General features: G+C 38.4%; 2 protein-coding genes across 2 annotated transcripts in view; both read right to left on the bottom strand.

Annotated features, from left to right (window-relative positions):
* LOC139134518 (plexin-B-like) overlaps positions 1-12,330 on the bottom strand; it is a 115,787-nt gene extending 103,457 nt beyond the window's left edge. Inside the window, exon 1 of the mRNA XM_070701377.1 lies at positions 12,244-12,330. The gene's annotated coding sequence lies outside the window, so the exon portion shown is untranslated. The remainder of the gene's footprint in view (positions 1-12,243) is intronic.
* Positions 1-25,142, bottom strand: part of LOC139135923 (plexin-A4-like) — an 80,150-nt gene that overhangs the window by 38,699 nt on the left and 16,309 nt on the right. The gene's annotated exons all lie outside the window — the stretch shown is intronic.

Genomic DNA, 25,142 nt, shown 5'->3' with positions numbered 1-25,142 from the left:
CACTCCCAGCGCACTGGGGACGTGAGAACATCCTGTCCGCTATTTTTCATTGAAATTTAATAAATGCAAGAAAAACCACTCTACAATTGAAAAATAGTGTTTATCATTGATATTAGCGTTGCAGCATTTGGAAGGCTATGTTATTTCTTCAAAATCTGCTTATAGTGTTTTCAATTGATCACAACCCTTTAATTTTCTGCAGAAACTAAAAGGCAAAATCAGGGATTTTTAAGATGGGTAGTAATATTACAGGAGTTTAACCTTGGCATAAGACATATCAATGGTTGAGACAATTTGATTGCAGACTTTCTCTCTCGTATTCAGAGTTAACTGTTATTCACATTAATATCACTTGTGTAAAAAGAAAGCCTTTCCCTTAAAAAAATTCATCTCTTTTGAAGAGGGGCTGCGTTATGTATAGATCATTCTTCCCCACCCTTGACCCAGTTCAAATAGTTAAGAGTATTTTGAAGGTCATAGCATATCAATAGTAATTTTAATTTATCACCGGTACACCGTCCACATTGAGCCGTCCGTACGGCTAGACTGGCGCGCTCAGAGCCGCGACAGCACCCCGCATTTTATTCTTTGCAATAGCTACAAAAGCTTTAGCGACTCGAAATTTCGTTGGATATGCGTTCCATGTTTCCATTCTGAATTTATCGCATAAGCTCTTCGTAAAAATGTCCTGAGATCACGGCATCGATCGTGACAGATCGATTTGTACACGAAATCGTCACGGCGAAGTACGGAAAAGTCCGGTTGATGACGTAAAACAGGGATAATTCGGATTTCATATCCGTTCCGTATAATTCGGGCAAGTTCGTTTGATAATAAACCTTAGGCCGTTTTCTAACAAACGAACTTTCTAATAATTTTGTTGAACGTCAGCAAGGTTTTCCTTATCGTACTACCCACTCTGTGTTGGACCCTAAAAAGGGTTATCAATGGTTGAATATGCACACGATATTGCCTGGCCGTTATCAGAAATGCAACAGGCCACATTTCTTCGGCACGCATAAGAGCCGTTGTCAACAGCATGCTATTCGTCGAATCACAGTCTCATAGCTCTAAATAAATACAGCTGATTTGTATGCTTACTACATAAGTGTGTTGACGATTGGAAAAAGGATTATAATTACTTTTGAAAAAGTAGATGAGACGCTAGAAGCAAATAATACGTATTTGATCCCTCATTGATTGAAACATTAAATATGGCACAGTCATCCACCAGTTTCTTCACAACTACACCCCTGACAATACGCTAAATCGATACCATGCTCCACAATCGTGCTACAGTAAGTGATAGAGAACCACGACTTGCACTTCTCGATAAAAACAACAAACTGAAATCAAACAGCACTGAAGACAAACTTAGACAACATGTATGCATGTGGTACTTGTTTTTGTTTTTATCTTTGCTATTTTTATCATATAAAAAGCTGTCCCGAAATTGCGCAAATGAAATGATATGAAATTTTCCAACACAAGACTGCAGCTAGACTAAAATATTTCGAACGACCAGGATTAACTTTGGGCGAATGCATGTTACGCATTAAGTTTCACATCACCAATCACCAATTAAGACAACTTGAATATGACGTAAATTGTCCTGTTAAAGGCCACAACATCGTCATTAAGCCTCAAACTCTTCGCCAATGTAATTGTGAATGCAAAACTCCGGTACTGGTAATTCCATCATCCGATATCAAGTCAAGCGACCTAACCACGGCGCATAGGTTTCTCCCCATTCCCCGCTCTGCTCAAACTTAGATGAGATCCCAGTAGAATACAGAAATCAATCAGAAAACTACATTGCATTCAAAGAGAAGGAAATCTCTGTTTTCTTTCCCAAAGTGGTCGCATGGGGACATATTTCACAAAACACACTGATCATTTTCGTGGACAAAAAATCAACTGTTTTGTCATACAACAAGTTGCCACTTGATATTGTTTACAATCGAAATAATATTCAGCAAGTGTCACCCTCTCCAATTTAGTTGAGATTGATTCTAAAGAGATGTCACTGTATTGTAAGCAACCGATCTTACTTGACTTGTAGTTTCGTAGTCTTCCGCCGCAAATGTGTATTATCAAGGATAAGGGTGATGAACAAAGTTGTTGACTTTTATAGTCTGGGCACTTGTTTTTTACGCTGTATCTTAGCAACGAAGAACGCACATTCCTTTTAGGCCTATGTCATGGGGTATTTGTAGTTGTTTATTGTATTTAAATTGTATTTTACGAGTCTATTCAGGCCTTACAAAATAGATGGCATTATTTGTATAACGATCTTCACAAAAATGTGACGTTAGATGCGCCTTAGTCGTTACTGTTTAAAATAACTCCTTGTTTAGATTTATAGACGCCCAATCGAGTGTGGGCGTTAAGCGTTTGTTGGGGAAAACTAAAACGAAGGGGGAAGGAGGAATATACAGGCACCACCACATTGCTGAAGATGGGACCTATAACTTTCACTGATGCCATGAAGCTGGACATGATATGCTCAGTGTAAGTAGAGAACATATTGATAACAAGATTCAATACAGAAATACTGTGCTCACGCTTAAGGGACTCATCTTATAGGACGAAGGGGGAGGGCTTTGTGTATTATATATAACATAGAGGCAGCACATCCATACTGACGGCAGGACCTATAACTTTCAATCAGGCCACGAAGGGGAACTTGATACTCTCAGTGTCAGAAGAGAACATATTGATGACAAGTTTATACAATGAAATATTGTGCTCACGCTTAAGGGACTTATCTTATAGGACGAAGGGGAGGGCTATGTGTATAATGTATAATATAGAGGAAGCACATCCATACTGAAGGCAGGACCTATAACTTTCAGTTATGCCATGAAGGGGACAAGATATTCTCAGTGTCAGAAGAGAACATATTGATAACAAGTTTAAAAAATGAAATATTGTGCTCACGCTTAAGGGACTTATCTTATAGGACGAAGGGGAGGGCTATGTGTATAATGTATAATATAGAGGAAGCACATCCATACTGAAGGCAGGACCTATAACTTTCACTTATGCCATGAAGGGGGACATGATATTCTCAGTGTCAGAAGAGAACATATTGATAACAAGATTCAAAAGTGAAATATTGTGCTCACGCTTAAGGGACTTATCTTATAGGACGAAGGGGGAGGGCTTTGTGTATAATGTGTAATATAGCGGCTTCACATCCATACTGAGGCAGGACCTATAACTTTCACTTATGCCACGAAGGGGACATGATATTCTTAGTGTCAGTAGAGAACACTTTGATAATAATATACAAAAAAGAAATCTAGTCCTTAGGCTTAAGGGACTGGTGTTATTAGACGAAGGGGGTGGGGGGCTCTGTGTACAATGTATAATATACAGGCACAGGCACCTCCACCATAGTGAAGACATGGCTTATAACTTTAACTGATGCCACGAAGGGGACACGATATTCTCAGTGTTAGTAGAGAACACTTTGATGAAAAGATGCAAAAAAGAAATACTGTAGTCAGCCTTAATTTGACTTTGTTTGTGTACCGTCTATTAGCTGTCTGTTCTGTGGTGTTTTGCGTCTCTGCTTACAACTGTTGTCTTACGGGTTCTGACCTAGTGTTATTGGATTACGGATTGGTATGATTGAGATTATTTTTCAGTTGTGCCATGAAGGGGGACATGATATTCTCAGTGTCAGTAGGGAACACTTTGATAAAAAGATGCAAAAAAGAAATATTGTACTCTTCCTTAAGGGACTGATGTTATAGGGCACAGGGAGAGGGCTTTGTGTATAATGTGTAATATACAGGCACCGCCAGAATGCTCAAGACAGTGCCTATACCTTTCACTGATGCCACAAAGGGGGACATGATATTCTCAGTGTCAGTAGAGAACATATTGATAAAAAGTTTCAAAAATGAAATATTGTGCTCACGCTTAAGCGACTTATCTTACGTGGCGAAGGGGGAGGGCTAAGTGCATAATGTGTAATATACTGGCTCCACTGCAATGCTGAAGACAGGACCTATAACTTTAAATTATACCTCGAAGGGAGACATGAATTCTCAGTGTCAGTAGGGAACTGTTTGATAGAAATATTCAAAGTTAAGATATTTTCTGTCCTCAGGCTGAATTCACTTATGTTGTCAGGCGAAAGGGGAGGGCTTAGTGCATAATGTATAATATACAGGCACCACCACTATGCTAAGGATGGGACCTATAACTTCCATTTATGCCACAAGGGGGGGCTGATATTCACAGTTTTAATAGGGAACTGTGCAAAGTTTAATTATTGTCATCAGGCTTAAGGGACTTATCTTATGGGACAAGGGGGGGTATTCGTGTATTATGTCTAAAATTTAGGCACCACCACCATGCTAATTGCGGCGCCCATAAACTATAAATTATGCCATGAAGGGGGACATGATGTTGACAGTGTCAGTAAAGAAAAGGTGGATTCCAACTTGCACAAGAAAAATTTTGTCCTCATACTTAATGGACTTATGGTGTAGGACGAAAGAGGTGGTGCTACATACAATGCAATATGTAAAAGTTCTAGCACCATACAGATCGTGGGGCCTATAACAATCTTTGATGCGATAACGGGGAAATGATCTTTAATGAAAGATCGAAAACGAAATATTGTCCTTTGATGTGGGGTACAATGCATGATATAAAATTGCCAGACTAAAGAGAGCAATTACTTTCTATCAATGCCCTGAAGAACATGATATTCAAAGTTATGTTGGAGATCGTGTTGATAACAATAGGCAGGAATGAAATATTGTGCCCACTATATATTAGCAAGACTGTAGGTGGCAAATGACTTGCAGTTATAATCTGACGGATAAGATGGTATATACAGAGGTATTAGAGATCAATGTGTGAAATTTACGAAATGCCGAAGTATGGTTTTTACGATTCTGGGATATATGTTCTTGGCAAAAGGTTGTCACCTTCTCTATGTGTTCGTGCATAGGATCGTGTAAAGTGACCTAAATGAAGGGACTTACAAAGACTTACATTATTTGTACTTAATATAAATAACAATCACAACATTGTTCACAATGTTGTGGTCTCTTGTTTTTATGAAAAATACAGATGTACACATAGTGCATACATGTAATGCACAGTTATGCATTAGTTTATACGGACATTAGTTTAATGTATGTTTTCATGCTCTCACATGGAGACTGGCTACAGTACTCTAACTAATGTAATAAGATTGATTACGCTGCTCTATATGCTATATTTACATTTGCTACATCAAAAATATTTACAAGTACATTACATACATTTGTAATACACTGGTGAATTGTTGAGATTCAGCGAAACACAACTAATATGACATCTTAGCTTCTCTGCATGAACAACATATAATCTCCTCCACATATGATAACTTCCCTGGACATATTGTTGCATGACAAACAGACAAATTTCTATTCAGCACAAGGTCTTCTTTACAACAGGTGAATTATTTCCTTAGGGCCTATTTATAATTCTAGGCTCTTCTCCTACACGAAATAGCTCCGTCAGTATCGTGTACATATCGCATAATTTATTGGTTGTGGTATGGCTCTTTGGATATAGATTAAGGGACTTAAAAATATGATCATATTGACGTATTACTCGCGTCGACACCAATCTTCTAACTGTAATACTGTCAATAATGTCATACAGTCTTCCTATGATGACACTAATTGCATTGAAAATGGTGTATATTCGACAATCATAACCATTTGCCTGTATATTATACATTAGACACAAAGCCCTCTCCCTTGGTGCTATAACATAACTCCCTTAACCCTGACGACGATAATTTATTTTTTGCATATTATTATCAAAGTGTTCTATACTGACACTGAGAATGTCATGTCCCCTTCGTGGCATCAGTTACAGTTATAAGCCATGTCTTCAGTATGGTGGAGGTGCCTGTATATTATACATTGTACACAGAACCCCTTCCCCCTTCGTCTTATAACATCATTCCCTTAAGCCTGAGGACAATATTTCTGTTTGTATATTATTATCAAAGTGTTCTCTATTGACACTGAGAATATCATGTCCCCCTTTGTGACATTATTGAAAGTTGTAAGCCCAATTTTAAGTATGGTGGTGCCTGTATATTAGACATTATACACAAAGCCCTCCCCCTTCGCCCTATAACATCAGTTCCTTAAGGCTGACAACAATATTTATTTTTTGCATCTTTTTATCAAAGTGTTCTCTACTGACACTGAGAATATCAGTTAAAGTTATAAGCCATATCTTCAGTATGGTGGGGGTGCCTGTATATTATATATTGTACACAGAACCCCTTCCCCCTATGTCTTATAACACCATTCCCTTAAGCCTGAGGACAATATTTCTGTTTTGTATATTGTTATCAAAGTGCTCTCTACTGACACTGTGAATATCATGTCCCTCTTCATGACTTCAGTGATAGTTATTGGTTCTGCCTTAAGCATGGCGTGAGTGCCTGTATATATTGTATTGTACATAAAGCCTGGGGTCACCAAATAACATAAGTTATACAAGCCTGTTCGTGCTGAACCTATGACTGATGATCATCGTCATTTCATACATCATCTTCCATTTACTAACAAAGGAATTGATGCCATTAATATCAGCAATATACTACACAACAAAAAGGTTACATCAACTATACCTGTATACTTTAAGAACCAGTCTGTACCTATTCTGTCATATCAATACACCAAGACAATCTCCAATAAAATATTCAATTACAATAAGGCATTGCGGCACTTAAAAATTGATGAATTCCTTCAAACACCAGCATCCTGTGACTGCTCTACATCTCCCTTCAAATATACTCCAGTTGGCCATGTCATCACTGGTGATCTGAACTTGGTTGAACATCACCACCTTCGTAAGATATTATCTTGTGGACCCAAGTTCAGAGAACCTCACAGGATCAACTGGAACCATAATTTTAAGATCATTATGGACTCAGTTGAAGATTATGCCAGGAAATGGGCTAAAAGGGAGGATGTAGAGTTGGACACACTGTCAGAATGGGTCAAATCTGTGAGGAAAATAGTGCGTGGCCGTATTGGTCGACTAAGATCACATGTTTGCAGAAGACCCTATTCTGTATTTAAAGATCCTGATGCTGTTAAGTGTTTGAATGATATCCATGACAAATATGTTGTCGTCCCTGCTGATAAAGCTGCCAATAACATTGTATTTGTCTGTAAGAAGTATTATTTTGAATGTCTTATAGACGAACTTGGTGTAACTAAGACCTCAACCAACTCCACTTACAGACAATCAATGTTCAACAAATCTGAAATTTTGGCAAACCATAAGTCATTCATGGATAATTTTAATATTACAACAAAGGATGACCATAATAAGTTGCCTAGCTTATACTGGATACCAAAGCTCCACAAAACACCTTACAAAGCTAGGTTTATCGCAGGATCTTCAAAATGTTCAACAACAGAGTTATCGAAGATACTGACTTCTGTTCTTTGTACTGTTAAATGGGGACTTCAATCATACTGTGATGTTGTCTTTTCTCGGAGTGGTATAAATCAAATGTGGATATTAAAAAATTCGAAGGAACTCTTGGAAAATTTGAAATCAAGATCTGTTTCAAAAATAACATCTATTAAAACTTTCGATTTTTCCACATTGTATACCACAATACCACATGATAAATTGAAAGAACGCTTAAAAAACATCATCAACCAAGCATTTTTCTACAAAAACGGTTCACGCCGTTACAAATATGTGGTATTAGGGTATAATTCTACATATTTTGTTAAAAATACAACTAATGCTAAAGTGTTTTATACCGAGAAAGACATTATCAGTATGCTTGATTTCCTCATTGACAACATATTTGTTGAATTTGGAGGGCACATTTTCCAACAGTGTATAGAATTCCCATGGGCACTAACTGTGCTCCCTTACTTGCCGACTTATTTCTGTTCTCATACGAGGCAGAATTTATCCAGAACCTTATCAAGCAGAAAAAGGTCTCTGTAGCTCGTACTTTCAACCTAACATTTAGATACATAGACGATGTTATTTCATTGAATAACTCTGAATTCAGTAAATATCTCGCTATGATTTATCCTCCAGAATTGGAGATTAAAGAAACTACTGAAACGGCCTCTTCTGCTTCATATCTGGACATTTTACTTGAATTTGACTCCAATGGTCACCTTTCTACTAGGCTATATGACAAGAGAGATGATTTCAACTTTAGTATAATTAATTTTCCACACCTCATCAGTAATATTCCACTCTCACCTGCTTATGGGGTATACATTTCCCAGCTTATACGATATGCAAGAGCATGCAGTTCATATGGTGATTTTTTAGAGAGACATGGCCATCTCTCTTTCAAACTGTTAAATCAAGGTTACACCAGAGCAAGACTTGTCTCTACATTCAAACGCTTTTTTGGCAGGTATCGCAAGCTGGTAGATAAATACAATATCTCTCTTCGACAAATGATCACTGATGGCATCGGTGACATTGGGCCTTAGTTAGTGACCACTACCTATCTGACTTACAGATTGATATATGGCGGGTGCCACATGTGGGGCAGGATGCGCTTACTATTTTCGAAACACCTGACATCACTTCTTGGTCTTTTGGCCAGAGGTCCATATATCTTTCTTTCATGAATTTGACTTTGTTTGTACCGTCTATTTACTGTCTGTTCTGTGCTGTTTTGTGTCTATGTTTACAACTATTGTCTTACAAATTTTGACCTAGTGTTATTGGATTATGGATTGGTATGATTGCGATTATTTTCCTTAATTGTTAGGACAATATTTCATTTTTGCATATCCCTATCAAAGTGTTTTCTTCTATTACTGTCGATATCATATCCCACTTCACTGCATCAGTGATAGTTATTGATCATGCATATGGTTCTTTGATATTGCATTGTACATAAAGCCACCCCCACCTTGTCCACTAACATATGAGGATAATATTTCTTTATTTTCATCTTTATCATAGTCAGGACAATATTTTATTTTTGCATAGTTTTACCCAAGTTTTATCTACTTAGAATGTGAATATCATAATCCCATCGTAATACCCTTTCGTTTTAGGGTCATAAGCCCTTCGTAGCTCCCCTTCCCCTTCGTTTTAGGGCCACCCCCTTTGTTCACTTTATATAAAAGACGGTAAGATTTGAAATGGAGATGGCCAGAAGGGAAGTTTTGCAAAGGGAATTTGGGAGCCGAGCGATGTAGTGAAAATATTTTATTTCTAAGAAGTACATCGAATTCAGACGGGCAATGATTTACACCAAAAAGTTGAGAACAAGAAGCAGAGCATATTTCATCAGACAAATATTGTAATAAAAAGGTCAGAATGGTTTATTAATAATTTATGACGTGGGCTTTGAGTTTCAATTACTTCATGAAAAACTGAAAATGACGTAAGTAATATTCAACCGTCGCGACACATGATGTAATTCGCTATTATATCAAGGACTATGTAAGGGTTACCAAGTAGCTCGTCTCCTAATACAATCAGGAGACTTTATCAGGAGAACTGGTGACCTGGCTGTCGATGGGTCGTACCTGAGTACAGAAGAACAATACGGTCGCTAAGTATACGGTTGTGACGTGCATACGGTCGCTAAGTCTTCTTAACACAACAATATATCTTTAAATGTTTACAAATGTGTCCTTCAAACCCGCCAAGCATGAGTCATGACAGGAAAGTTACTAAGATCAGGTAAACGCACAGGGGAGATCAGTCTCCTAGGTAGTTTTACGTGTGGGACAGATGTGGTATTGACTTAGGAACCCGCTGATACGGACAGCCGATTAGCCAGTTGGCAATGTGTATACACAGGTTGGAGGGAGGAGATAAGGACTTGTAGGTATTAAAGATGTGTGATAAAACATGGAATGGAATGGAACCATTCGATTTTGGAATTGTTCCAAATTGGAATGGAATGGTTCCAAATTGGAGTGGATAGGTTCCAAATTGGCATGATGGCATGTCCGCATTCTGCATCGCCTAATGGTATGTCCTCATTTTGCATCGCCTCATGGCATGTCCGCATGTTGTATCGCGCGTCTTCATTGCGCATGAGACAATGTAATTTCGCATTGAATATTCTTATGGTCAAGTTCTTTCATTCTTCATGTAAGAATGTCAAGTCTTCATGTCCAAAGAATCGCAGTTTGCATCTCATCATATCATATCGTAATTACTAAAGGCATGTCGTAATTACAAATAGCATAGAGTAAATTTCGCAGTGATTCAACGTCATAGGAGTTGGTACTACCTCAGTGGAGAGGAACAAAAAAATGTGGCTTACAAAAATTTACAACATTAACAAATGTCCTCTGTGGGGCAAAACTTACGTAAAGTCAACATGCCTTATTGCATTCCTAGCAAAACAGTCACTTTGATCGATTACTTGTAAAATATATCTAGCTCCTTAGCCATCTCAATCTTTGTTCAGCAAGCAAAACCCGAGGCTGAATGTTTTCCTAAGTTACGCGCCGAGCTAAGTCAGGCTTGCACTTCATAACACAACACGCAGCGCACATATATTGAACCGTCACGTATCATTAAGCATTACAAAAAGCTAACTTTTCACATATATAACTAAACAATCGAAATTGCTGGTGTAGACGTGTACCAACTCGAACCCAATGAATCACGACGCTTTCCTCCAAGTTTCAAAGGCCTGGTTATCATTGTCAAACGTGTAGTGAATAATAAACACTAATATAACGTTGGCTGATATCAATTATCAGCGGCCTTTACATGTTCTCAATCTACAAAGAATCTGACATCACACAAGAATCCTGTTTTTATCGTTCAAAATAGGAAACGACATAAGCTCAGTATGAGCAATATAAAAAACATCTCTACCGATGTGAAAGGCAAATCTCTGCTTTTCATTATGCTTATGTTACACTCACAAAACACTTTTTCTTCACGCAAACACTGGTGACAAAACTGTCAAGTACGTTTGACTGGTTCTTCCTGAATACCTCTGTATGTTTTTGTACACATTGCAGCAGTTCGATGAGGAGTTCTCATCATATGCTGTTTTTCTGTCATAGTTGACAATATAACCCTAAGTACAGTCATTAGCCATGTTAGTCCTGATATCGTTTCTGTGTGGTCCTGTCCATGCATGCGGCGCTGCCGCGTATGTGTGGATGTGTTGGGGGATGTGGATGGCTCTGGTCTTGTCCACTGTAGTCATAGGAGGGATATTACCATAACAGTGGGCTGCCGAAGCATGGCAATGGCAAGGTGGCCTACAGTCTTGTCTATGTTTTCTCTGCTAATTAATTAAGTGCTTATTCTGTAGACTCGGGTTTGACTTGTGGTAGAACCATGCACTTACTGCTTTTTTATTAGACTTAAAGGAGAAAGGCCGTTGGTAGAAAATTCATTCCTCACAGATTGAAAAAGAAGAAGAAATTCATTTCAACACTTCCATTGTAATTAGACCCAAAACATTCCGCTAAAATCGATGTAAAAGATTTACAACTCTGACAGCTCACATTTACTATGTATCCGAATAGTGAGCCATGATAAACAAAACGACGAACTTTATTAACAGCAAGTATGCCGTCGATTTTCATACTTTATTGGACATGCTTTCGTTTATATTTTCTATATTCCTCATAAAAGGATAAAGTTGTCAAATATTGCATGGATAAATTAATCATGCACATTTGTCAGATGCAGGACCACTGCATTAATAGATAAACATAAATTCGAATAAAATATGTTAGATACAGGGTAAAGCACCAAATGAAGCAAAAAAGAGTAAAGAGCCTTGCTCAAAGGCACAATACCATAATTGAATCTCGAACTCAAGATCACTTTACAGAGAGTACGCAAGTCTAGTCATATCCGGGTCTTGATCTCAACGTCCTCAGACTGTTAGTCAAGTACCCTACCCACTGCGTCACGATCTGTATGCTTACACTCCGATTTCGCTAAACTGGGAACGGGAGCTCAACAGAACGTTCAAATAGGAAATCACATTATTGTATTCGCAAATATATTGGTAGTCAGTCTTTTGTTTCTTCGGTGGTCGCAGGCGAACACTTTGTCCAAACTACTGTATACAATGTGGCGAATATAAAAAACACAACAAGCCTGTAACACAACTTTGTGTAAATGATAAAACAATTCGACACTTTACATGTCGAAACCCCTTCATAAACAGTGTTGAAATTAATTCTGACCGTATCATAGGTATTCAATCTTACTTACCGTTTCGTCTCCTTCTGATGATAATTCTTCGTACAAGGAAGCAGGATACAGTGGACTACAATCTGGACAACGGCCAAATAAAGTGCAGCTTCAGTAACAAAGGCACAGTGTTCCTATGAAGGACATATCATGTGACACGTGTTGGCTTTTGAATCGAAATTTCCATACTTTAAGGAAGTACTGTTCGTAACGTAAGTTGTAACTCCATAGATGAGTTCTCAAAAACCAAACTTTTTGCACTAATCAAATTTTCACAAAAATGTGACATGACATGGCATTAAATGCCTTTAAAACCATTTTTGTCTGCACATGCAGTCACTGAAAGCCGTGTGCGATATTTTACATCTTATGAATTCATATTACCGGCGCTAAGGCCTTATTTTTTGGAACTAGCAGAAAATAAGGCAGACGGCCGGGGAGAATATGTGGAACTTTAAAGTATCGAGGAGCCAAGTAGTGCTTTTATAAATGAGAAGCCCTGTCTGCTTCAGCGAAATCAACAAGCAGAGTTTTTTCATCAGGCATTACACATTTAAACGGTGAGTGTTTCCCGGTTCACTGATTCACAAAGAACCAAATGCCGTTATTCAGCCTTTTCAGTAGGTAGTTTTACTCACTGTAGGGGAACCAAGGGTTGACCTAACTGACTATAGGTCATCTTGACTCAAAGCGTTCTTCTATATATAGATCTGTTTAGTACACTCAGTAGCGCAACAGTCATGCTGAAAGTAGAGTATTCGTAGTCGAGGATCTCAGATGTACAAGTCACATCGGATGTCACGCAGACATAAACTTTGATTTAAAAGCACTTTGCTTAAAGAAAACCAAACTGATTTCGGGTTACTGTCCTTTATAGCCAAATAGAATGGTGTTTCCGGACTGTTAAAATCTCCTGGTCTCAGTGCTCTGTAATGCTTGTACAACGCTACGGGACAGCGCCCAATATCTGCTGTAATTTGTGTACAACGCTACGGGACAGCGCCCAATATCTGTAGGGTATTCGTACATTTGAGGTCTCACTGCATGGGTGGACATTGTTTACATTTTCACCGGTTCGCGTCTTCGTTTAATGTTCTGTGGTCATTTCAAGAAGCTCTCTGCCCTCAATAAGACAGAGTGTGGGAACAATTTGATCCCACACTTTTGTTCCCACACTCCCAGTGGCCAGACACGTAAGAAAATTGGATCGTCATATTTTTTCAAATTTCTCAAAAGTGTTTAGTGCCATATATCTGAATGTCGCAATATTACAAAGTACTCATATAGAGAAGCGTGTAACTTAAAAAGAAAAGCAGATGAGCCGACATTTGGAGGTTATTACTTCACCATCCAATTATCCCAAATTAGTTCCAATCGCGTTCACAGAACTTAAGAACCATACTTGCACAATTGAGTATTCACGTCTTTTGAAACCTGCTGCCGAGAGCAGGACTCTAATAGAACACGTCTAGGTTCACGTTAGCTGTAATCATATTGAAGTATCCCCATACTGCTCTGGACCTGGGAATATGATTGTACACCGATGTTTGAAGGGATATTTGGAGCATTTCTGTGATATCATTCATCTTGAAACCATACTTTGATGAATAATTGCACCTTTTAGTCATTAATATGATATAGTTGGCGTCCAGGTTGACCAGTGTGATATTGTCCGAGAGTCCACTGTTTATATCACCTTGAGATATATATATATATATATATATATATATATATAATATATATATATATATATATATATATATATATATATATATATATATATAAGCTTGATCAATCGCGTCCAAGGACGCGATGTATTGTGAGCGTGGAATATTAATTTTCTTTGTGCCAATTTGGAAGATTATGACAATTGCATCGAGCTACTTGACCGATATATCTCCTGTCTTATTATCACTAATACTGTTGAAGTGTTAACAATTAAAGAAGGTTGTAGCATGTGAAGGATCTTTAGTCTTGTCAACGAATAGACGTTTCTAGGTGACTAGCTTTGGGATTTTGTCCGATATTGTCTTCCCAACACTCATACGTTACTTAGGGACATGGTCTCTTCTGTCCTGCAACTCATTCAGAACTAGTACGTAAAACACGATTGGAACTAATTTGGGATAATTGGATGGTGAATTAATGTCGATTTAATCTACAATTGAATCTCATCTGCTTTTCTTTTAACATTACACACTTGTTTTTATGAGTACTTTGCAACATTATGCTATACGGCACCTAACACCCTTGAGAAATTTGAAAAATATGAAAATCCAATTATCCAAAATTAGTTCAAATCGTGTTGTAAGTTGATTCTACACTAATAGGTTTAGCCGTAGTCGTCATCGTCACTTCATTATAATCAAGTTCGTAGGAATTTTTATGAAGAGCATTTTACGGTCCGACTTTAATTTACTATGCCTAACCTAACAACATAATGTAATATTACCATCGATATCATCACCATCCCAGCAGCAGCAGCAGCAGCAGCAGCAGCAGCAGCAGCAACAACAACAACAACAACAACAACAACAACAACAACAACAACAACAACAACAACAAATATAATCAACATTGTCATCGTCGTAATAGCCTGTGATCAGGAAATGAACAGCTGTAGTTATTTATTATATTATTGTTCAACACTGTGCAATGTAGACTGAAAGATCTGTCGCTCGAGGGCGCTCTCCGAGGCTACGCCCCCTCCCTGTTACCAAGCGTAGAGAACGCACTTTCGGCTCTTTCAGTCTGTGTGCATTGAAGACAAAAGAATGTGCAAAGTAAGTTTTTAAGATCACTCAAGAACTGACTACAACTCAGTGTTTGTATTAAACCGTGAAAGTTCACGAAAGATTAGATAGATAGTTTGTTTTGTAAAGCTGTGGCTTATAGATTAAGCCTAACAATCATCTAAGAACAATATTTTCTCAAATTCCTGGCCACTAGGAGTATGGGATCGACAGTGTTGGAATAATATCCCCAACTTGTGTGAGAAATCTGATCGTAGGTCCTTGGGGGTGTGAGATTCTATTACTTCCACCAAAGTCTGTTCGAATAACACTATGTATGTCGCTACCACTCGTTTGAGGGAATAGCAGTCGCAAAAATTTCTTCTGATACTGTTTCTACGTGTTTTGTTTCAAACCATCCTAAAATGTTATTCTATTCTTGTATAGTCACAAATAAATTGTCAAATATACAGCTAACAGTCCGAATACTTTCTTTGTTGAAAGACATACCCACAGGCTGCCTTCAATTACGATACGCTAATAGTAACTTTTACGATTCACAATTGGTAATTTAATAAAAAGAGAACATATTAGATGTATGTAGATATTATGAATCGTAAAAGTTACTATTAACATAAAATATAATATTTGGTATCTTGCAGTTGCATATATAATTACGAACACTTGCCCTTGATATTTTGAAAATTTACAGCAACATAATCAGCGAAAGAAGTTTTTTTGATTTTGAGTTTTCAGAGCGTTGAACAGTCTGTGAAGAAAGGACAGAGGTGTTAACGTCATGATGAATTAACTTAAGAAGAAATAATTCTGTAAAATAGAGGTTTTCATGTAAGTATTAGGTCCCACAAAAGGTAAGGTGCACAGAGTCTTTGAGAATATATTGACTTTTGGAGAACAACGCCACTTTCCCTTTCCAGCTCCTATCAAATATATGTTTGATATGCTGCACAGCCTCGTTGAGAACTGTGGTATCAATGATAGGCACGTAAGTCGAAGAGGGAATTGTGACAGGTAGGATATATCACATTATTGTACTATATCACTTAATGGGCCTTGATCACCACCGGTGTGGCGTGTAACATCGCAATCGAAAGGCTACATTTTACCGAACTCCGTGGGCAGACGGACTGTTATTTTACCATTGATTGTGCTGATAGACGCAGATGATGTTTCATCGATGATATTTAATGTTGAAAGAAGATTTCTCCGTTGATCAATCTGTTCCAACAGTAACTCGGTTATTGTCATGCACGATATCAGTTTAATATTAGATTGCACTCTCTGGCAATACAGTACATTCCAACTTTTCCCCACACAGAAACTGGGCAGTTTGGATTATTCATACCTATCTTAATCCTACTGTTCGTAATGTTTATGTCGTAAACACATCTATCGCACACTTTAAACACCTTTCCCGGGTTCTTGAACCCGGTTGGTCAAAATTGGCTGTTCTTGCCCTTTTGATCACCCCTCTTAAAATGCTTGGATAGTTGACTTGGAAAACAATTAACATTAAAAGTTTCATTAGCAATTAAGCCAAACACCGGAGACATCATGAGACACGAACAATCGCAACAACATCAATTCAAAGAAAAGTCAAATTTTACTCCACGAATAGCAAAATACAAAAACCTGAAAGCTATCTGAAGCTGCTAAACTCGCACTTCTAGAGATACCCTTTCAAACAAGGAAACAAAACATGTCGCGTGCCCAAAGAATCGCGATAAACCAGCTTGCAAACAGTAGACCAATTACCATAAAAACCCTTCGACAAGGGTCGGGTTTTCGTCTTTGTCAACACAAAAGATTACGTACACGAATGCGAAAGGCAATTACGCAACACTAAGTATTATACACAACTAGCCAGTGACGACACAGAACAAACAGTAAACAAAGTACACGAACTATTAAACGAAATGTACTAGAACAAACACATCGATCATGATACTTGTAAGTATTTTGATCCAGAAAACATAAATCCGTACCCCGCAGTGGTACTTATTGCCTAAAAATACACAAACCTCGGCAAAATTCTAAAAGACACACTATTCAAAACAAAATTTACTGAAGTAAAGAAACATAGAACAAACAAACTGAACCACCAAACGGACTCACAACGAGACCCAAACATTATTATACTTGCCTCGCTACTCGAAGAGCAAGACCACTAAAATGCATTAAAATAATTTTTCACAAACACAAACTAAGGAAAGAATCTACACTGCGACTGATGAGAAACCACACTCGGGTTTCGAAACGCAAGCGTCAAAGGGCCACTCTATCAACTCTGTAACACAATAGGTCCGATCCGGCTGCGTCTCGCCATAAGCTTTCCCCACACAAACAAAACATTACCGTACACACTGATCCAAACTTCCCTACAAATATCTGAGGCGAAACAAACATTTTTGTTAACACAAACAATCGGATAAGAATGTAGGAACACATTTTTGAAACGAATCAAACACAAACTCGACACAAAAACATTTTTGATAGTTAGGTGGGAGCCTCTTTCACACTTTTTACATTCATTGCTCTTGTGAGGGGGGGTTGTCAACCTGATGTAATCGCAAATCCTCAGATTTCCATCTGATATAAGTATGTACGTACACAAGAAAAGTAAACTCATGAATTTTAATAGACGGGGTGGCTGAGACCAATTTCAATCAAGATTGGTCGCAGCCACCCGTCTAAGTCTGTGTGGGGAAAAGTTGTCATGATGTATGTTTATTCAGTCTTCAAACTTCTGCTCGTGATACATTGTAGTTGTAGCTCTTTGTTTAGATTTTGGTACTAGTATTTATTTGTCATGATATGGTGTGTTTTAGAGTATCTGAGGAAATTCCATGCCAATTGTGGGATATGTGTTATTTCCATTGCAGCAGAAATCATATGTCCCAGAAGACGTCCATTGCAGGGCGATTCAGTGAAACGCCTGTATCGGCCCGGCCGTACTTCACCTAGGCATCGATATGTTTGAAAGCCTGCGCCAAAGGCATTGTTGTCTTGGGGAGAGGTGGCCCGAAGCGAGGGGACCGCCGACCGCCGGCGAACCACCGCGAGCACTTGTCTACTAGTATCACAGAGTCGCAACGCTTGCATGCCTTTTGTTCCATGGTCGTCTCGGTAGACTATTGGCTTTTCATATTAAAATGAGCTTCAAAGGTGTTAAACTTTTTGGAGGCTTTGTTTGTGGTTGATAATTACACGAGATTATGCGCAAAAATACGACGAGATGGCATCGTACTGCCAGTCGCGTAGCAACCATAGTTACTTTGTGAGCTCTTAGGCCAGAAACATAGACTTGGTTCAAGTCTGTGATTTGTGAATGTTTGAGTGGAGTGAACGCAATGATTTGTATTTTGCTTTCATGTGAAACGCGCGCGTGAGTGGACGCGATGAGCAGGGTGAACGCTATACAGCGGAGTTGAACCCGGAATAATCCGGCAGAAACTAACTCACTGCTGCGCAGACTCAAACGTGACGCATTCAATCGCTGGGAAAACCTGGCGTGAGCTGCCAAATTCCGGATAGGTTTGTACGAAATAGGAGAGACACAAGAGAAACTATTATTAATGATTTTATTTTTTTAAAATTCACCGACTTGAACCAAGTCTACCAGAAACACTGCTTCACGCAAATCAAAACATAACACGCCAGCAGTTTCATAAACATGTCCTTCCTTGACGCACGTGTAAAGACGGTATGACTGACCATAAACCATTGAGTAAAACCAGACAGTATCGATAAAAGACTTTCAAATTTGGTTCAAACACACTCATTATATATTCATAAAAATATGAGAGGAATTTTTAAAACGGTAAATCTCACTTTCCTGAAGCTCAAAACACTCCCGTCAACACGTCAATTCCGCTCAGCACCACACGACAACAACAACACAAACTTTGCCGAACATACTTTCGCTTAACAATTGGCGAAAATCCGAAAATTACCGAAGGATGCATGGTCGGCACTCTTCGGAAAAGAGAGGCGAGAGCAACCTGAGGCGAGGCGAACATGGATGGGTTACGTAACCGCTTCACGCCTTAAACAATACCCGTTGCAACTCTGTTTCTCTATGCTAGTATGCTGTTAAAGCCCTGTCATATCGTGACGATTTAGCCAGCGTATGCAGACGTAACGAATCTCTCTAAAACGGTAGCATACGCTGAACTTTACGATGTACTTTTCAATTTATGGCGTGTAAAAAGCGTATTCATAACGATTTGGACTTATACATAACGTATTAGTAACCTACATAGAAGGTTTCAATAACTTATAGATAACTTGTACTAACGAATGCTCACAGTGTTGCCGGCGTTCACAATTTATGCCTGATGTAATGTAAGTTATGCCCTACGATAGTAAACACCTCTTACCTGGTCATGAGGGCTATAGCGCCCGTTCATAACCCCGAGGAGCCGTGTGTTACCAGAAACACATCGCTATTCGGCCTCGGGGAACAGGTATGGGGGAATAGCGAATGTGTTAATGAACGGGCGCTATAGCCCGAATAAAGACCAGGTTATAGGTGTTTTTCATAACACGCCACATGCTCATTGCTTGTTGCGATTCGCCAGAATACGTCACGTGACGAGAAAATAGATAGCGTCTAGTCCCTACCGGACCGACAAGAATGACGTCAGACTTGCCGGGTATTTTTGAAAAGCTATTTCCCTAGGGAAATAGTTTTGACCAAATTTGGAAAAGTGCCCGGTCACGTGACCGTAGTATCGTATGCAGTTTTGCAATGATGGCGGTTGACTAGAACATGATGTGCGTCCGGGATAGGTGACGACACATTCTCTAAAACAGATTTTCCAACAATTTCCAAAATTCCAACAGCGTATAGGAACTTGAACAGCTCATCGACGGAAAAGATTAAAGTGCAACAAAGGATGTCGCTAGGTGTGCTAAGAACATTTTTTGAATAGAAAGTAATACCACATACGACTGAAACCGCTGTGGAAACATCGCCCAGTAAACTTGTAACAATGGATTATTCAGTGCAAAATATCAAAACACATTAAAAACTATATAACAATACAACATGAGCATGTGGTGCGTTATAAAACACCTATAGCCTGGTCTTTATTCGGACCAAAGCGCTCGTCTATTACCCCTCGCGGATACCAGAAACACATTGCTATACCTCTCGGCTAACGGCCTCGGGGTAATAGACGGGCGATATAGCCCTCATGACCAGGCAATAGGTGTTTAATAAGACACCACACACTCATGTTGTATTATATTATGATTTGATGTGTTTCGATATTTTGCACGGCAACAATCCATTGTGACAAGTTTACTTGGCGATATTACCGCAGCGGTTACAGTAGTACATGGTACCACTTTCTTACAAAAAATACTCTAAGCATACCTCGCAACATCCTTGGTTACACTTGAATGTTTTTCGTCGATTCGCTGTTCAAGTTCCTACGCTGTTGGAATGGAAAATCTCTCTGTTTTTAATAGAGAGAGGCTTGTCGCTCATCCCGGCGCACATCACCTTCTATTCACCCGCCATTGTTTCAAAGCTGCAAACGACACCATGGTCACGTGCCGTGGACTTTTCAAAATTTGGTCAAAACTATTTCCCTAAGGAAATAGTTTTTAAAAAAATATCCTCCGGCGTCACTTTTGTCGATTTAGAGGGGATAAGATGTATCTATTTTCTCGTCACGTGACGTATTCTGGCGAATCGCGACAGGAAATGAACATGTTGCGTGTTATAATCGAGGGTCTATGGTGAGACCATGGATCGGGAGGCGACAGCAGTTTGGCATGTTTCACCAGCTTATGGTAGAGAACTCCGAAACGTGGACCACGCATCCTTCACCAACTTACTGCGTATACTGCCAACCAGAGTGGGTCAAAGGACAACCAAGCAGTATAGTCTGGTGCCGAAACCCTGATTTTTGGTGGAACCCAAAAATTTCGGCCCCACAATGGTTCTCGGTGGTTTCTGTATCTTCAAAGCCTACTGAATCAGGATCTGCATGATGCCACCCTGGCACCCTTGGGCATTTTAATATATTCAAGATGGCCGCCAAGATGGCCACCAAATATGTAAATGGTGATATCTCAGCTCTGTGAAATGTTATCAAAATGATTTTAGTGTCGTATGCCAGGTAAACAGGGCCAAGAAATTCATTTCTTTCATTGCCGAACATGTGCAACCCTTAATTTGCATAAAAATCCAAGATGGCTGCCAAAATGACCTCAAAAACAGGTAAAATGCCATATCTCAGCTCCATGAGAAGCTGTTGGAGTCATTGTGGTCTCCTTTGCCAGGCAAATGGGGGTAAGGAACTCATATCTTCCATTGCCTAATATTTACAACCCTTAATTTGCATAAAAATCCAAGATGGCTGCCAAGACGACCTCAAAAAAAGTTAAAATGTCATATCTGAGCTGAATGACTAGCTGTTGGAGTCATTTTGCTCTCCTTTGCAAGGTATATTGGGTCAAGCAATTCATATCTTTCATTAGCTGGCATGTGCAACCCTTAATTTGCATAAAATGTGCATAAAAATCCAAATATATGTTTAAAGGCGGAGCCTCCCTTTAAAAGGACGCCAAGGTATGGCGGCGTTCATTGTGTAAGTGGACACCAAACAGGCAACACGCGGGCACACACTCCAGAAAATGCCACTTTTTAGTTTTTCCCGGCCGCAAAAACACAGACAGACTGCCAAGCGGTCAGCGTGAAGTTGCTGCCGATCGAACTCTGTGGTTATATTCAAAGTCTAACGCGACTGGAAGACAATTTTTTAGGAAATTCGAGCGTTTGTAGTGGGGAATCAATGACTGTTGGCTATTTGACCTGACCGTCAATCAAAAACTTGCATAAACTCTGTTTACAGGATAAGCAAAATGTGACAAAAGGTTGAGATCAGTTTGTGTAATTAATGTTATAGAAATCAAACATCATACTAGCCATGTGTTTGACTGGGAGGAGAACTCAACTAATGCGAGAACCTGGGATTGAAAAGTGCGGATTTAAGTGTGTAACAAGTCAAATCTCAACACACTATGCCACTGATTTTGGTGTCTTTCAGCATGTTTTACGGGACAAAGAATAGTGTATTTTGTTATATTTGCTGTAAAATCAACCATGATAATCTAAAATTGATATTTACAATCCAAGATGGCTGCAAAGCTGGTTTCCACAACAAATATCAATTTATATCTTAGCTGAAATTGCTTCCAAGAGACTAATACATTAAGGGTTCAAGGCAAAAGGGTAAGTTTCTTTTGATATATAAAATGTAAAAATACGTATTTCATTGACGCAAAAATGACCACCCAATATCAACTATGGCCACACAAATGGATGCCACAAAAACATTGAGTCGTATCTTAACCAACCAAGCAATCCTGAGACCTATTTTGTTTTGTTTGGTCAGGTTTTATTGGTCGCAGGTTTTTCATTACTTGTTTCTGAGCTGGAAAAATCTTACTTCTAATAGAAGGATTTTATCCCACATTGCCGCTATAATGGTTTCATAAAACATTACAACAACATTTATCCAGCATCTTTGACACAAGGTTGTATGTGTTTGGATCCGTTTGAGAGGTCATTGAATTCACATTTCCATTCATATAAATTGTCAAACCATGCATTTAAATTCAATTATATTGAACTGTACCTTTCCATACAACGTGAAGGGTCATATTATCATTTGTCAATCAACCACAAAAAATGAGCTTCAGTTATTCGAGGGGAATTTACTGAGCATGCTTTTGCACTTGCAGAAAGTGACTTGTTTGGTCATCTTTGAGCCATCCTGAGTCATCTGTCTTGTTTATCTTTGCACAAATTTAGTCATTCAGGTCAATTTCAGTAGGATCTTTAATTTTGCTGGCCTTCAAATTTATGACCAAAAGTGATTGTAGCAGAGTCCTTCTATGAATACTTTCATCATTGTGGGTATGGTTTTCTGATTTAACAACGAAAATACTTGTCTTTTGCCATTTTGACGACCAGGTTTCATGTAATCCGTCGGACATTGTACCCTAAGCTTTGCAACCGTCATTCTGCAAACAAGTGTTTAGTTTATACTAAAGTGTCATTCATAGGCAGCAGGAATACCAACTCTTGCATTTTGCACCAATTCAGAACACTTTGAGCGGTTTAATTGCATTACAAACACCAATGTTAGATTTAGTGAGGTGTGAGTTGCATCTTTGCAAATCAAGCTTCTTAAGACCTCTTTTGATGAGTATGGTCATGTTTTATTAGTCGCAGAATTTGAATCTCTTGTTATCTGACCTGAAAAAAAAACTTTCGAGAACATCGGGACACTCTTACATATATGTAAGAGTGTCGAGCTAATAATCCTTTCACTCTATCTGAGGATTGCAAGATGCATGAAACTTAAGTAATAGATTTCATTACTTTTCATATTGTACTTGAAGTAATCTGTTATATATATATATATATATATATATATATATATATATATATATATATATATATATATATATATATATATATATATATATATATATATATATATATATATATATAAGGAACGGTATTGTCAACAAAGATGGAAGGTCTCAACGGATTTCTGTGAGTTCGGTTGGCTGAAAGATGAATCAGTCAAATCACTTTGAATTAAACTTTTAGTCAACGCTAACCAGCTCGCCAGAAGTGCATACATTCATTCCTAATGAATATGCCAGGCGACCCTCCATATTCCATAAGAAGTTACAGATGCTCTTTAACTCAACTGGCTGTGACATCTGTATTTTCTGCGAGTATAGTATAACAAGCAAATGTCAATATTAATGGCCCTGTTAATAACAAAAGCGATGAAGGATGATTTTGTGCAAGAATCTTACCGAATCTTACAGTTTTGGTCGAAAACTTGAAAATGAGTATTTTGGTACATTGTTACAGATAAGTATTATAAACGTGCCACCAAATGCCACCAAAATCAACTTCATTAAATACTCAGTCAGCTGAAGTATTACATATTATATGATATGGCAGCTATTCCAGAGATCATATTTTCATTTAATTGATAAATGGTAGGTAAACAGTTCATGTAATGGGAAAAGTGAGTTCCACGATACTAGCATGCCGGCAAATATTAAGAATCAATCTCAAAGATGATCAATGATAATATAAGTTAAGGCAACATGCCTGTTTTGCAACTCTTTTTAGGGCATCGATGATGTTTTGACTTCACTTTTGATATATATTTTGCATTGAACAGTATTATATACAATTGACCCTTCAAATGTATCCAAAGACGCAAAAATCGGCCTCGCAAAAAAGCAATCTACTTAGTAAATAGAGACATGATGTAATATTTTTGACACCATTATAAGCATTAAAAGATAAACTCCCTCAGTTTGCAATGTTCTTGAAAGTTTTTTTTTTCAGGTCAGATAACAAGAGATTCAAATTCTGCGACTAATAAAACATGACCATACTCATCAAAAGAGGTCTTTAAGAATGCTTGATTGGCAAAGATGCAACTCACACCTCACTAAATCTAACGTTGGTGTTTATAATGCAATTAAACTGCTCAAAGTACTCTGAATTGGTGCCAAATGCAAGAGTTTGGTATTCCTGCTGCCTATGAATGACACTTTAGCATGAACTAGACACTTGTTTGCAGCATGACGGTTGCAAAGCTTAGGGTACAACGTCTGACGGATGACATGAAACCTGGTCGTCAAAATGGCAAAAGACAAGTATTTCATTGTCAAATCAGAAAACCATACCCGCAATGATAAAAGTATTCATAGAAGGACTTTGCCACACCCACTTGTGGTCATATATTTGAAGGCCAGCAATATTAAAGATCCTACTGAAATTGACCTGAGTGACTAAATTTGTGCAAAGATAAACAAGACAGATGACTCAGGATTGCTCAAAGATGACCAAACAAGTCACTTTCTGCAAGGGCAAAAGAACGCTCAGTAAAATTGCCTCGAATAACTGAAGCTCATTTATTGTAGTTGATTGACAAATGATAATATGACCCTTCACGTTGTATGGAAAGGTACAGTTCAATATAATTGAATTTAAATGCATGGTTTGACAATTTATATGAATGGAAATGTGAATTCAATGACCTCTCAAACGGATCCAAACACATACAACCTTGTGTCGAAGATGCTGGATAAATGTTGTTGTAATGTTTTATG

Source organism: Ptychodera flava, chromosome 6 (genome assembly GCF_041260155.1).
Source record: "Ptychodera flava strain L36383 chromosome 6, AS_Pfla_20210202, whole genome shotgun sequence".
NCBI classification, from domain to species: Eukaryota; Metazoa; Hemichordata; class Enteropneusta; family Ptychoderidae; genus Ptychodera; species Ptychodera flava.
The sequence above is the reverse complement of the archived record's forward strand: the minus strand, read 5'-3'. Positions and strand labels throughout refer to the sequence as shown.